General features: G+C 36.6%; 7 non-coding genes across 7 annotated transcripts; all 7 read left to right on the top strand.

Moving 5' to 3' along the window:
- The first annotated feature begins 882 nt into the window (after positions 1 to 882).
- Positions 883 to 954, top strand: trnaq-cug (transfer RNA glutamine (anticodon CUG)). Its single transcript has one exon. It is a non-coding gene; the product is annotated as a tRNA-Gln (tRNA).
- A 1,220-nt stretch (positions 955 to 2,174) lies between these two features.
- Positions 2,175 to 2,246, top strand: trnaq-cug (transfer RNA glutamine (anticodon CUG)). Its single transcript has one exon. It is a non-coding gene; the product is annotated as a tRNA-Gln (tRNA).
- A 1,220-nt stretch (positions 2,247 to 3,466) lies between these two features.
- trnaq-cug (transfer RNA glutamine (anticodon CUG)) lies at positions 3,467 to 3,538 on the top strand. Its single transcript has one exon. It is a non-coding gene; the product is annotated as a tRNA-Gln (tRNA).
- A 2,504-nt stretch (positions 3,539 to 6,042) lies between these two features.
- On the top strand, positions 6,043 to 6,114 carry trnaq-cug (transfer RNA glutamine (anticodon CUG)). Its single transcript has one exon. It is a non-coding gene; the product is annotated as a tRNA-Gln (tRNA).
- A 2,504-nt stretch (positions 6,115 to 8,618) lies between these two features.
- On the top strand, positions 8,619 to 8,690 carry trnaq-cug (transfer RNA glutamine (anticodon CUG)). Its single transcript has one exon. It is a non-coding gene; the product is annotated as a tRNA-Gln (tRNA).
- A 1,219-nt stretch (positions 8,691 to 9,909) lies between these two features.
- On the top strand, positions 9,910 to 9,981 carry trnaq-cug (transfer RNA glutamine (anticodon CUG)). The gene has a single exon. It is a non-coding gene; the product is annotated as a tRNA-Gln (tRNA).
- Positions 9,982 to 11,199: 1,218 nt separating this feature from the next.
- Positions 11,200 to 11,271, top strand: trnaq-cug (transfer RNA glutamine (anticodon CUG)). Its single transcript has one exon. It is a non-coding gene; the product is annotated as a tRNA-Gln (tRNA).
- Positions 11,272 to 12,249: the final 978 nt, after the last annotated feature.

Below are 12,249 nucleotides of genomic sequence, written 5' to 3'. Positions count from 1 at the left end.
TACAAACATGAGACAAAGCAGTTGTTGCCAAAATTAGGTCAATGCCTTGCCAATCTGTGTGCTGATGACACTGGACAAGGTAAAGTTATATAAAAGGAACTCATGTCTTACAAAAAAAAGACAGGAGATGTGATATATAAAGAAAGCACTCTGCCCTCTTTATCTAGCAATACAGAAGACAAAACATTTTTGGACTTGTTCTATGGTGGAATTGAAAGCACTGTGGACTCTGAATCTAGTGAAACAAAAGACAAAAAGGTTCGATTTGTTGTTTGCAGATTTTAATTGTAAGCAGGCTTGACACTGAATCTGGGAAAATTGAAGCCACAAAAGATATTTTAAACATTTGTATAATATATTTGCAAGTACCACAGACACTGAATCCAGCGATACAGAAGACACAAAACATATTTTTGTTGTTTTGCTTGATGTAACAGTATACACATGTGGTTGTGATTACAGCAATACAAGATGAGTAAAAGCATTTTTTTGTTGTTGTTTCTGTAGTGTAATAGTTAGGAATCTGCACCTTGTCTTTGGTGATCCCAGTTCAACTCTTGGTGGAACCTTGTGAATGCTTGTTGTTCCTTTCAGCTAGCATGTACTTTCTTGTAACAAGTTTTTTTAATGGCTGCAGCCTGTATTGATGGATCAGATTCGATTAACCTTTTGTGAGGAATTCTTAAATGCCTGTGATTTTGGCAAAGTAAATGCTGATTATCGTAGCATAGTTGGCATTAAGCTAAAGAGAATTCACGGAAGATAAATGATTCACCATCAATATACAAGACATCACACTTCATTTTGGTTCCTTCCATTAGGTAATGGGATAAGCACTTGATTCTGAATCCAGCAATACAGGACACCCAGGAACTTGGTTAAGGTTCCATGGTGTAATGGTTAGCACTCTGGACTCTGACTCCAGTCATCTGAGTTCGACTCTCAGTGGAACCTGTTGAAGTGCCTGTTACCTTGTTTCAGAGACAAAATAAAACTGAGCCTGTTAATTTCAGAATGGAAAAGTCTGGGTTCTGAAGTCAAGAGTACAAAGAGATTGTATCGTTGGTTATGGAGTAAAGGTAAGCATTGTGGACTCTAGAATCAGCTATATAGAAGAAGGGTTGTTTTGAAGTTTCCACAGTGTAATGCTTAGTAAGCACTTTTCATTTTATATTGTCAGACGTCATGCCTCCGTGACACCTTTCTAAACCTGGCTGACATTTTCAGATTATATGGGTTTTCTTGCTACAATTTATTGTAAATCTCAAAAATGTCTGTCACTTGACCAGATTTCAAACATGAGACAAAGCAGTTGTTGCCAAAATTAGGTCAATGCCTTGCCAATCTGTGTGCTGATGACACTTGACAAGGTAAAGTTATATAAAAGGAACTAATGTCTTACAAAAAAAAAGACAGGAGATGTGATATATAAAGAAAGCACTCTGCCCTCTTTATCTAGCAATACAGAAGACAAAACATTTTTGGACTTGTTCTATGGTGGAATTGAAAGCACTGTGGACTCTGAATCCAGTGAAACACAAGACAAAAATGTTCGATTTGTTGTTTGCAGATTTTAATTGTAAGCAGGCTTGACACTGAATCTGGGAAAATTGAAGACACAAAAGATATTTTAAACATTTGTATAATATATTTGCAAGTACTACAGACACTGAATCCAGCGATACAGAAGACACAAAACATATTTATGTTGTTTTGCTTGATGTAACAGTATACACATGTGGTTGTGATTACAGCAATACAAGATGAGTAAAAGCATTTTTTTGCTGTTGTTTCTGTAGTGTAATAGTTAGGAATCTGCACCTTGTCTTTGGTGATCCCAGTTCAACTCTTGGTGGAACCTTGTGAATGCTTGTTGTTCCTTTCAGCTAGCATGTACTTTCTTGTAACAAGTTTTTTTAATGGCTGCAGCCTGTATTGATGGATCAGATTCGATTAACCTTTTGTGAGGAATTCTTAAATGCCTGTGATTTTGGCAAAGGAAATGCTGATTATCGTAGCATAGTTGGCATTAAGCTAAAGAGAATTCACGGAAGATAAATGATTCACCATCAATATACAAGACATCACACTTCATTTTGGTTCCTTCCATTAGGTAATGGGATAAGCACTTGATTCTGAATCCAGCAATACAGGACACCCAGGAACTTGGTTAAGGTTCCATGGTGTAATGGTTAGCACTCTGGACTCTGACTCCAGTCATCTGAGTTCGACTCTCAGTGGAACCTGTTGAAGTGCCTGTTACCTTGTTTCAGAGACAAAATAAAACTGAGCCTGTTAATTTCAGAATGGAAAAGTCTGGGTTCTGAAGTCAAGAGTACAAAGAGATTGTATCGTTGGTTATGGAGTAAAGGTAAGCATTGTGGACTCTAGAATCAGCTATATAGAAGAAGGGTTGTTTTGAAGTTTCCACAGTGTAATGCTTAGTAAGCACTTTTCATTTTATATTGTCAGACGTCATGCCTCCGTGACACCTTTCTAAACCTGGCTGACATTTTCAGATTATATGGGTTTTCTTGCTACAATTTATTGTAAATCTCAAAAATGTCTGTCACTTGACCAGATTTCAAACATGAGACAAAGCAGTTGTTGCCAAAATTAGGTCAATGCCTTGCCAATCTGTGTGCTGATGACACTTGACAAGGTAAAGTTATATAAAAGGAACTAATGTCTTACAAAAAAAAAGACAGGAGATGTGATATATAAAGAAAGCACTCTGCCCTCTTTATCTAGCAATACAGAAGACAAAACATTTTTGGACTTGTTCTATGGTGGAATTGAAAGCACTGTGGACTCTGAATCCAGTGAAACACAAGACAAAAATGTTCGATTTGTTGTTTGCAGATTTTAATTGTAAGCAGGCTTGACACTGAATCTGGGAAAATTGAAGACACAAAAGATATTTTAAACATTTGTATAATATATTTGCAAGTACTACAGACACTGAATCCAGCGATACAGAAGACACAAAACATATTTATGTTGTTTTGCTTGATGTAACAGTATACACATGTGGTTGTGATTACAGCAATACAAGATGAGTAAAAGCATTTTTTTGTTGTTGTTTCTGTAGTGTAATAGTTAGGAATCTGCACCTTGTCTTTGGTGATCCCAGTTCAACTCTTGGTGGAACCTTGTGAATGCTTGTTGTTCCTTTCAGCTAGCATGTACTTTCTTGTAACAAGTTTTTTTAATGGCTGCAGCCTGTATTGATGGATCAGATTCGATTAACCTTTTGTGAGGAATTCTTAAATGCCTGTGATTTTGGCAAAGTAAATGCTGATTATCGTAGCATAGTTGGCATTAAGCTAAAGAGAATTCACGGAAGATAAATGATTCACCATCAATATACAAGACATCACACTTCATTTTGGTTCCTTCCATTAGGTAATGGGATAAGCACTTGATTCTGAATCCAGCAATACAGGACACCCAGGAACTTGGTTAAGGTTCCATGGTGTAATGGTTAGCACTCTGGACTCTGACTCCAGTCATCTGAGTTCGACTCTCAGTGGAACCTGTTGAAGTGCCTGTTACCTTGTTTCAGAGACAAAATAAAACTGAGCCTGTTAATTTCAGAATGGAAAAGTCTGGGTTCTGAAGTCAAGAGTACAAAGAGATTGTATCGTTGGTTATGGAGTAAAGGTAAGCATTGTGGACTCTAGAATCAGCTATATAGAAGAAGGGTTGTTTTGAAGTTTCCACAGTGTAATGCTTAGTAAGCACTTTTCATTTTATATTGTCAGACGTCATGCCTCCGTGACACCTTTCTAAACCTGGCTGACATTTTCAGATTATATGGGTTTTCTTGCTACAATTTATTGTAAATCTCAAAAATGTCTGTCACTTGACCAGATTACAAACATGAGACAAAGCAGTTGTTGCCAAAATTAGGTCAATGCCTTGCCAATCTGTGTGCTGATGACACTTGACAAGGTAAAGTTATATAAAAGGAACTAATGTCTTACAAAAAAAAAGACAGGAGATGTGATATATAAAGAAAGCACTCTGCCCTCTTTATCTAGCAATACAGAAGACAAAACATTTTTGGACTTGTTCTATGGTGGAATTGAAAGCACTGTGGACTCTGAATCCAGTGAAACACAAGACAAAAATGTTCGATTTGTTGTTTGCAGATTTTAATTGTAAGCAGGCTTGACACTGAATCTGGGAAAATTGAAGACACAAAAGATATTTTAAACATTTGTATAATATATTTGCAAGTACTACAGACACTGAATCCAGCGATACAGAAGACACAAAACATATTTATGTTGTTTTGCTTGATGTAACAGTATACACATGTGGTTGTGATTACAGCAATACAAGATGAGTAAAAGCATTTTTTTGTTGTTGTTTCTGTAGTGTAATAGTTAGGAATCTGCACCTTGTCTTTGGTGATCCCAGTTCAACTCTTGGTGGAACCTATTCAATGCTTGTTGTTCCTTTCAGCTAGCATGTACTTTCTTGTAAAAAGTTTTTTTAATGGCTGCAGCCTGTATTGATGGATCAGATTCGATTAACCTTTTGTGAGGAATTCTTAAATGCCTGTGATTTTGGCAAAGTAAATGCTGATTATCGTAGCATAGTTGGCATTAAGCTAACGAGAATTCACGGAAGATAAATGATTCACCATCAATATACAAGACATCACACTTCATTTTGGTTCCTTCCATTAGGTAATGGGATAAGCACTTGATTCTGAATCCAGCAATACAGGACACCCAGGTGTTTCATTAAGGTTACATGGTGTAATGTTTAGCACTCTGGACTCTGAATCCAGTCATCTGAGTTCGACTCTCAGTGGAACCTGTTGAAGTGCCTGTTACCTTGTTTCAGAGACAATATAAAACTGAGCCTGTTAATTTCATAATGGAAAAGTCTGAAGTCACCAGTACAAACATATTGTATTGTTGGTTATGGAGTAAAGGTAAGCATTGTGGACTCTGAAATCAGATATATAGAAGAAGGGTTGTTTTGAAGATTCCACAGTGTAATGCTTAGTAAGCACTTTTCATTTTATATTGTCAGACGTCATGCCTCCGTGGCACCTTTCTAAACCTGGCTGACATTTTGAGATTATATGGGTTTTCTTGCTACAACTTATTGTAAATCTCAAAAATGTCTGTCACTTGACCAGATTACAAACATGAGACAAAGCAGTTGTTGCCAAAATTAGGTCAATGCCTTGCCAATCTGTGTGCTGATGACACTGGACAAGGTAAAGTTATATAAAAGGAACTCATGTCTTACAAAAAAAAGACAGGAGATGTGATATATAAAGAAAGCACTCTGCCCTCTTTATCTAGCAATACAGAAGACAAAACATTTTTGGACTTGTTCTATGGTGGAATTGAAAGCACTGTGGACTCTGAATCCAGTGAAACACAAGACAAAAATGTTCGATTTGTTGTTTGCAGATTTTAATTGTAAGCAGGCTTGACACTGAATCTGGGAAAATTGAAGACACAAAAGATATTTTAAACATTTGTATAATATATTTGCAAGTACTACAGACACTGAATCCAGCGATACAGAAGACACAAAACATATTTATGTTGTTTTGCTTGATGTAACAGTATACACATGTGGTTGTGATTACAGCAATACAAGATGAGTAAAAGCATTTTTTTGTTGTTGTTTCTGTAGTGTAATAGTTAGGAATCTGCACCTTGTCTTTGGTGATCCCAGTTCAACTCTTGGTGGAACCTATTCAATGCTTGTTGTTCCTTTCAGCTAGCATGTACTTTCTTGTAAAAAGTTTTTTTAATGGCTGCAGCCTGTATTGATGGATCAGATTCGATTAACCTTTTGTGAGGAATTCTTAAATGCCTGTGATTTTGGCAAAGTAAATGCTGATTATCGTAGCATAGTTGGCATTAAGCTAACGAGAATTCACGGAAGATAAATGATTCACCATCAATATACAAGACATCACACTTCATTTTGGTTCCTTCCATTAGGTAATGGGATAAGCACTTGATTCTGAATCCAGCAATACAGGACACCCAGGAACTTGGTTAAGGTTCCATGGTGTAATGGTTAGCACTCTGGACTCTGACTCCAGTCATCTGAGTTCGACTCTCAGTGGAACCTGTTGAAGTGCCTGTTACCTTGTTTCAGAGACAAAATAAAACTGAGCCTGTTAATTTCAGAATGGAAAAGTCTGGGTTCTGAAGTCAAGAGTACAAAGAGATTGTATCGTTGGTTATGGAGTAAAGGTAAGCATTGTGGACTCTAGAATCAGCTATATAGAAGAAGGGTTGTTTTGAAGTTTCCACAGTGTAATGCTTAGTAAGCACTTTTCATTTTATATTGTCAGACGTCATGCCTCCGTGACACCTTTCTAAACCTGGCTGACATTTTCAGATTATATGGGTTTTCTTGCTACAATTTATTGTAAATCTCAAAAATGTCTGTCACTTGACCAGATTACAAACATGAGACAAAGCAGTTGTTGCCAAAATTAGGTCAATGCCTTGCCAATCTGTGTGCTGATGACACTTGACAAGGTAAAGTTATATAAAAGGAACTAATGTCTTACAAAAAAAAAGACAGGAGATGTGATATATAAAGAAAGCACTCTGCCCTCTTTATCTAGCAATACAGAAGACAAAACATTTTTGGACTTGTTCTATGGTGGAATTGAAAGCACTGTGGACTCTGAATCCAGTGAAACACAAGACAAAAATGTTCGATTTGTTGTTTGCAGATTTTAATTGTAAGCAGGCTTGACACTGAATCTGGGAAAATTGAAGACACAAAAGATATTTTAAACATTTGTATAATATATTTGCAAGTACTACAGACACTGAATCCAGCGATACAGAAGACACAAAACATATTTATGTTGTTTTGCTTGATGTAACAGTATACACATGTGGTTGTGATTACAGCAATACAAGATGAGTAAAAGCATTTTTTTGTTGTTGTTTCTGTAGTGTAATAGTTAGGAATCTGCACCTTGTCTTTGGTGATCCCAGTTCAACTCTTGGTGGAACCTATTCAATGCTTGTTGTTCCTTTCAGCTAGCATGTACTTTCTTGTAAAAAGTTTTTTTAATGGCTGCAGCCTGTATTGATGGATCAGATTCGATTAACCTTTTGTGAGGAATTCTTAAATGCCTGTGATTTTGGCAAAGTAAATGCTGATTATCGTAGCATAGTTGGCATTAAGCTAACGAGAATTCACGGAAGATAAATGATTCACCATCAATATACAAGACATCACACTTCATTTTGGTTCCTTCCATTAGGTAATGGGATAAGCACTTGATTCTGAATCCAGCAATACAGGACACCCAGGTGTTTCATTAAGGTTACATGGTGTAATGTTTAGCACTCTGGACTCTGAATCCAGTCATCTGAGTTCGACTCTCAGTGGAACCTGTTGAAGTGCCTGTTACCTTGTTTCAGAGACAATATAAAACTGAGCCTGTTAATTTCATAATGGAAAAGTCTGAAGTCACCAGTACAAACATATTGTATTGTTGGTTATGGAGTAAAGGTAAGCATTGTGGACTCTGAAATCAGATATATAGAAGAAGGGTTGTTTTGAAGATTCCACAGTGTAATGCTTAGTAAGCACTTTTCATTTTATATTGTCAGACGTCATGCCTCCGTGGCACCTTTCTAAACCTGGCTGACATTTTGAGATTATATGGGTTTTCTTGCTACAACTTATTGTAAATCTCAAAAATGTCTGTCACTTGACCAGATTACAAACATGAGACAAAGCAGTTGTTGCCAAAATTAGGTCAATGCCTTGCCAATCTGTGTGCTGATGACACTGGACAAGGTAAAGTTATATAAAAGGAACTCATGTCTTACAAAAAAAAGACAGGAGATGTGATATATAAAGAAAGCACTCTGCCCTCTTTATCTAGCAATACAGAAGACAAAACATTTTTGGACTTGTTCTATGGTGGAATTGAAAGCACTGTGGACTCTGAATCTAGTGAAACAAAAGACAAAAAGGTTCGATTTGTTGTTTGCAGATTTTAATTGTAAGCAGGCTTGACACTGAATCTGGGAAAATTGAAGCCACAAAAGATATTTTAAACATTTGTATAATATATTTGCAAGTACCACAGACACTGAATCCAGCGATACAGAAGACACAAAACATATTTTTGTTGTTTTGCTTGATGTAACAGTATACACATGTGGTTGTGATTACAGCAATACAAGATGAGTAAAAGCATTTTTTTGTTGTTGTTTCTGTAGTGTAATAGTTAGGAATCTGCACCTTGTCTTTGGTGATCCCAGTTCAACTCTTGGTGGAAACTATTGAATGCTTGTTGTTCCTTTCAGCTAGCATGTACTTTCTTGTAAAAAGTATTTTTAATGGCTGCAGCCTGTATTGATGGATCAGATTCGATTAACCTTTTGTGAGGAATTCTTAAATGCCTGTGATTTTGGCAAAGTAAATGCTGATTATCGTAGCATAGTTGGCATTAAGCTAAAGAGAATTCACGGAAGATAAATGATTCACCATCAATATACAAGACATCACACTTCATTTTGGTTCCTTCCATTAGGTATTTGGATAAGCACTTGATTCTGAATCCAGCAATACAGGACACCCAGGTGCTTGGTTAAGCTTCCATGGTGTAATGGTTAGCACTCTGGACTCTGAATCCAGTCATCTGAGTTCGACTCTCAGTGGAACCTGTTGAAGTGCCTGTTACCTTGTTTCAGAGACAAAATAAAACTGAGCCTGTTAATTTCATAATGGAAAAGTCTGGGTTCTGAAGTCACCAGTACAAACAGATTGTATTGTTGGTTGTGGAGTAAAGGTAAGCATTGTGGACTCTGGAATCAGCTATATAGAAGAAGGGTTGTTTTGAAGTTTCCACAGTGTAATGCTTAGTAAGCACTTTTCATTTTATATTGTCAGACGTCATGCCTCCGTGGCACCTTTCTAAACCTGGCTGACATTTTGAGATTATATGGGTTTTCTTGCTACAATTTATTGTAAATCTCAAAAATGTCTGTCACTTGACCAGATTACAAACATGAGACAAAGCAGTTGTTGCCAAAATTAGGTCAATGCCTTGCCAATCTGTGTGCTGATGACACTGGACAAGGTAAAGTTATATAAAAGGAACTCATGTCTTACAAAAAAAAGACAGGAGATGTGATATATAAAGAAAGCACTCTGCCCTCTTTATCTAGCAATACAGAAGACAAAACATTTTTGGACTTGTTCTATGGTGGAATTGAAAGCACTGTGGACTCTGAATCCAGTGAAACACAAGACAAAAAGGTTCGATTTGTTGTTTGCAGATTTTAATTGTAAGCAGGCTTGACACTGAATCTGGGAAAATTGAAGACACAAAAGATATTTTAAACATTTGTATAATATATTTGCAAGTACTACAGACACTGAATCCAGCGATACAGAAGACACAAAACATATTTTTGTTGTTTTGCTTGATGTAACAGTATACACATGTGGTTGTGATTACAGCAATACAAGATGAGTAAAAGCATTTTTTTGTTGTTGTTTCTGTAGTGTAATAGTTAGGAATCTGCACCTTGTCTTTGGTGATCCCAGTTCAACTCTTGGTGGAACCTATTGAATGCTTGTTGTTCCTTTCAGCTAGCATGTACTTTCTTGTACCAAGTTTTTTTAATGGCTGCAGCCTGTATTGATGGCTCAGATTCGATTAACCTTTTGTGAGGAATTCTTAAATGCCTGTGATTTTGGCAAAGTAAATGCTGATTATCGTAGCATAGTTGGCATTAAGCTAATGAGAATTCACGGAAGATAAATGATTCACCATCAATATACAAGACATCACACTTCATTTTGGTTCCTTCCATTAGGTAATGGGATAAGCACTTGATTCTGAATCCAGCAATACAGGACACCCAGATGATTGGTTAAGGTTCCATGGTGTAATGGTTAGCACTCTGGACTCTGAATCCAGTCATCTGAGTTTGACTCTCAGTGGAACCTGTTGAAGTGCCTGTTACCTTGTTTCAGAGACAAAATAAAACTGAGCCTATTAATTTCATAATGGAAAAGTCTGGTTCTGAAGTCACCAGTACAAAGAGATTGTATTGTTGCTTATGGAGTAAAGGTAAGCATTGTGGACTCTGGAATCAGCTATATAGAAGAAGGGTTGTTTTAAAGTTTCCACAGTGTAATGCTTAGTAAGCACTTTTCATTTTATATTGTCAGACGTCATGCCTCCGTGGCACCTTTCTAAACCTGGCTGACATTTTCAGATTATATGGGTTTTCTTGCTACAATTTATTGTAAATCTCAAAAATGTCTGTCACTTGACCAGATTTCAAACATGAGACAAAGCAGTTGTTGCCAAAATTAGGTCAATGCCTTGCCAATCTGTGTGCTGATGACACTTGACAAGGTAAAGTTATATAAAAGGAACTCATGTCTTACAAAAAAAAGACAGGAGATGTGATATATAAAGAAAGCACTCTGCCCTCTTTATCTAGCAATACAGAAGACAAAACATTTTTGGACTTGTTCTATGGTGGAATTGAAAGCACTGTGGACTCTGAATCTAGTGAAACAAAAGACAAAAAGGTTCGATTTGTTGTTTGCAGATTTTAATTGTAAGCAGGCTTGACACTGAATCTGGGAAAATTGAAACCACAAAAGATATTTTAAACATTTGTATAATATATTTGCAAGTACCACAGACACTGAATCCAGCGATACAGAAGACACAAAACATATTTTTGTTGTTTTGCTTGATGTAACAGTATACACATGTGGTTGTGATTACAGCAATACAAGATGAGTAAAAGCATTTTTTTGTTGTTGTTTCTGTAGTGTAATAGTTAGGAATCTGCACCTTGTCTTTGGTGATCCCAGTTCAACTCTTGGTGGAACCTATTGAATGCTTGTTGTTCCTTTCAGCTAGCATGTACTTTCTTGTAAAAAGTTTTTTTAATGGCTGCAGCCTGTATTGATGGATCAGATTCGATTAACCTTTTGTGAGGAATTCTTAAATGCCTGTGATTTTGGCAAAGTAAATGCTGATTATCGTAGCATAGTTGGCATTAAGCTAAAGAGAATTCACGGAAGATAAATGATTCACCATCAATATACAAGACATCACACTTCATTTTGGTTCCTTCCATTAGGTATTTGGATAAGCACTTGATTCTGAATCCAGCAATACAGGACACCCAGGTGCTTGGTTAAGGTTCCATGGTGTAATGGTTAGCACTCTGGACTCTGAATCCAGTCATCTGAGTTCGACTCTCAGTGGAACCTGTTGAAGTGCCTGTTACCTTGTTTCAGAGACAAAATAAAACTGAGCCTGTTAATTTCATAATGGAAAAGTCTGGGTTCTGAAGTCAAGAGTACAAACAGTTTGTATTGTTGGTTATGGAGTAAAGGTAAGCATTGTGGACTCTGGAATCAGCTATATAGAAGAAGGGTTGTTTTGAAGTTTCCACAGTGTAATGCTTAGTAAGCACTTTTCATTTTATATTGTCAGACGTCATGCCTCCGTGGCACCTTTCTAAACCTGGCTGACATTTTGAGATTATATGGGTTTTCTTGCTACAATTTATTGTAAATCTCAAAAATGTCTGTCACTTGACCAGATTACAAACATGAGACAAAGCAGTTGTTGCCAAAATTAGGTCAATGCCTTGCCAATCTGTGTGCTGATGACACTGGACAAGGTAAAGTTATATAAAAGGAACTCATGTCTTACAAAAAAAAGACAGGAGATGTGATATATAAAGAAAGCACTCTGCCCTCTTTATCTAGCAATACAGAAGACAAAACATTTTTGGACTTGTTCTATGGTGGAAATGAAAGCACTGTGGACTCTGAATCCAGTGAAACACAAGACAAAAAGGTTCGATTTGTTGTTTGCAGATTTTAATTGTAAGCAGGCTTGACACTGAATCTGGGAAAATTGAAGACACAAAAGATATTTTAAACATTTGTATAATATATTTGCAAGTAATACAGACACTGAATCCAGCGATACAGAAGACACAAAACATATTTTTGTTGTTTTGCTTGATGTAACAGTATACACATGTGGTTGTGATTACAGCAATACAAGATGAGTAAAAGCATTTTTTTGTTGTTGTTTCTGTAGTGTAATAGTTAGGAATCTGCACCTTGTCTTTGGTGATCCCAGTTCAACTCTTGGTGGAACCTATTCAATGCTTGTTGTTCCTTTCAGCTAGCATGTACTTTCTTGTAAAAAGTTTTTTTAATGGCTGCAGCCTG

Source organism: Electrophorus electricus, chromosome 5 (assembly GCF_041902795.1).
Source record: "Electrophorus electricus isolate QZ-2024a chromosome 5, ASM4190279v1, whole genome shotgun sequence".
NCBI classification, from domain to species: domain Eukaryota; kingdom Metazoa; phylum Chordata; class Actinopteri; order Gymnotiformes; family Gymnotidae; genus Electrophorus; species Electrophorus electricus.
Note: the sequence above shows the minus strand (reverse complement) of the source record. Positions and strands in the feature narration are given on the sequence as shown.